The 2,732-nt window shown below is 65.8% G+C and overlaps 1 long non-coding RNA gene across 2 annotated transcripts; it reads left to right on the top strand.

Annotated features, from left to right (window-relative positions):
* The first annotated feature begins 20 nt into the window (after positions 1 to 20).
* LOC115283035 lies at positions 21 to 2,388 on the top strand. 2 transcript variants are annotated; one of them, XR_003904871.1, is made up of 4 exons: positions 21 to 118; positions 1,391 to 1,444; positions 1,616 to 1,762; positions 2,348 to 2,388. It is a non-coding gene; the product is annotated as an uncharacterized LOC115283035 (long non-coding RNA). The 2 variants fall into 2 exon arrangements; XR_003904870.1 differs by lacking the exon at positions 2,348 to 2,388 and adding an exon at positions 2,225 to 2,328.
* The last annotated feature ends 344 nt before the right edge of the window (positions 2,389 to 2,732 follow it).

The raw sequence follows: 2,732 nt of genomic DNA, 5'->3' as shown, positions 1-2,732 counted from the left end.
CCCGCAGCTCGAGGGGCAGGAAAGCTCCGGAGAGGAGCAAGCTGGGCTCATCTGCCCCGCCCTCCACGGTGTTTCCGGTCTCACTGTGCGGTTCCCGTCTGTGGTTCTCTTGAATGCGGTATGGTTCGCATCTCACACCCGTGTGACACGTGCAGCCCCGCGGCTCCCGTACACTCACGAGGTCTTGCAGCCGGTGCCCCATTCCAGAACGTTCCCGTGGTCCCCTCGGCATGAAGCAGCCTTCAGGGCCCTGGCCCTGACCCCAGCCCCCAGCCCCTGGCCAACCCCCAGGCGGCTCTCTCTGGGCCCTTCTGCCCTGGACATTGCACGTTAAGGGAACCCTACGATCTGGGCCCCTTCCTGGGCTCTGCCATGGGGAGCACCCGCCGTGGGGAGCGGTGGGCTCTGCCCTCGAGGGCTTGCACATCTGAGGAGCAGGGGTCCCTCAATCCTGGGCTGAGGGTGACCCGAGGAGCCCCCTCCGCTGGCCTCTAGAGGGTCCTCGTAGGAGAGGTCCAGCCACCACCCTGCACGGGATGTGTGAGTGCGTGGGCTTGTGAGCATGAGTGGGGGCGGGGGCTGGGGCAGGAGGGGGCCCTAAACGTTCCCAATTTGGTCTCCTTATTACTACTCTCTTGGTCCAAGCCTTGGCCCTGCCTAGGGTGCATGGGAAGAAGTTGTTTGGTTTCTTCTGATGAAGCCCAGGCCGAGGACGCCCATCGAGCGAGTGCCTGGTCCCCAGCGGACACGTGTGCCCGTCCCTGAGCTCACTCAGACTCCCGCAGCCCCGGCACCGTGTGGGGGGCCCTTTGCAGCACTGCGGCAGGGCCCAGGGGGCCGCTCGGAGGCTCCACCCCAGGACAGGCTTTGGGACGGGACGTGGCAGGAGGCTGTGGCAGAAGCCAGGCCCCTCACAGCAGCCTCTGGCCCTCCTGGAAGGCACTGGAGTCCACGCTCCCATGATTGGGCTCCGTCCTATGTGCCGGACCCCTGCCCCAGCTGTGGGCCTGCAGACTTTTCCAGGAGTGTTCTTTCCCTTCCTAAGTCCCTCCTGCCGAGACTGCAGACTCCAGGCTGCAGGAGCTGGTGCCCCAGGGCAGGCCAGCGGCAGGCTGGGGAGGGCAGCAACTTGAAAAGAATCAGGAAGACACCCAGGCACAGGGGTCTGGAGAGACTTGGTCCCTGTTATCGAGGGAGCATAAGGCCAGAGCCAGTGAAGCTGCAGGCTCCCCAGAGGGGCCAGGGGTTTCCTCTCCCCACCTTGACTGCAGAGGGAGGTGGTCCCGCTGGCAGGTCTGCAGAGGCCACGCCTACGTGGGAGGACCCCAGGGTAGTGTGCCACGGGAGAGAATGCGGGAAACGTGACTGAGTTTCTCTGCTTCTCTCCCAGACTGGAAGCTAAATCCCGTGGTGGGTGCAGTCTATGGGCCTGAATTCTATGCAGGTACAGGCTGCCAAGGTCATTCTGGGTGTGAAGGGCGGAGCCGGCCGGAGCGGGTGTGGGCAGGCGGGGGCGTGGTCGTGCGAGGGGGCGGGGTTTGGGCGGTGCTGGCCTGGCCTCAGGCTCCTGGGGTCTTCCCTCTCACCCCCTCTTCTCTGGGCCCCTTTCCTGCAGTGACGCGGTTCCCCTACCCCACCACGGGCACGGCCGTAGCCTACCCGTAGCCTACCGGGACGCGCACCTACGGGGTCGGATCCGGGCCCGTTGTTAATAAATTTCGGGTTGTGCCCCCTCCCCCGCCCCCATCCCAACTTATGGAGCGTGAGTACCTGGGGAGGCACTGGGAGGGAGGCATGGGGGGAGACACAGGAGGGCATGGGGGGAGGCCCTGGGGGGATGGGGAGGGAGGCCCTGGGCAGCTGGAGGGGCCCGGCAGCCTTTCCAGGACTGCGGGAAGTTGGGGGGACCCCCAGACATCCGCGCTACCATCGCCTCCATATCAGTACCCCCCTTGCCGAGGGCACCAAGGGTCACTGGCCTTTGGGGGTTCATTCAGAGCCCCAGCACCTTGCCAGCAGATTTAATGGGATGGTGCTGGCCCTTGAGCTCAGCGAGGGCCTGCTCCAAGCCCTCCCTGGGCCCAGCGCCCTCTGCCCGCATGGGGGGACAGCTGCCTGGGCTGGGGTGGGGGGAGGGTAAGCAACAGGGGCCGCGGGGCCCCTGGCTTTGTGGGAGAGAGGAGCAGACCAGCAAGGGTGTTACTCTATTGTCATACCAAAACAGGGCACTGGAGCAAACGCTTGTTAAAATGCCAGTCCCATGGGCAGGGCTGGCACCCTGCCCCCTCCCTCCTCAGCAGACGCCGGAGCCGGCCTGCCCGCCACTCTCTTGTCTGTTTGCTTCCAGGGTCGTGTATCAGGACGGCTTTTATGGTGCTGAGATTTATGTAAGTGTGGCCCCGTGGGGAGGGGGTCTTCCCTCCCCCACCCCAGCCCACTGCATCCTGGGAGCCCAGGAGGGTGGGAGGGCCAGGGCTCCGGGTCCCTGGGGACCCTTCATAGCGGAGCCTGGGCTGTCTATGCTCCTCCAGCGCCCAGGGCGTTGGGTGGTGGGGGCAGGGGTGACCCTCCCGCATCCCTACCTGCATCGGGGTCACTGAGTGAGGTACCCCCTGTCCCGTACAGAGGCCCAGAGAGAGACCAGGGGGCAGGGGCTCCAGGGCGGACCCCCTGCTGGGCTCCTGTGGCTTCTCTCTCCCTTCACGGGCCGCCCCTGCTGCCGCCTCCAGCCC

This window comes from Suricata suricatta, chromosome 17 (genome assembly GCF_006229205.1).
Source record: "Suricata suricatta isolate VVHF042 chromosome 17, meerkat_22Aug2017_6uvM2_HiC, whole genome shotgun sequence".
In the NCBI taxonomy this organism is placed as follows: Eukaryota; Metazoa; Chordata; class Mammalia; order Carnivora; family Herpestidae; genus Suricata; species Suricata suricatta.
This window is presented reverse-complemented; position numbering and strand designations above follow the sequence as displayed.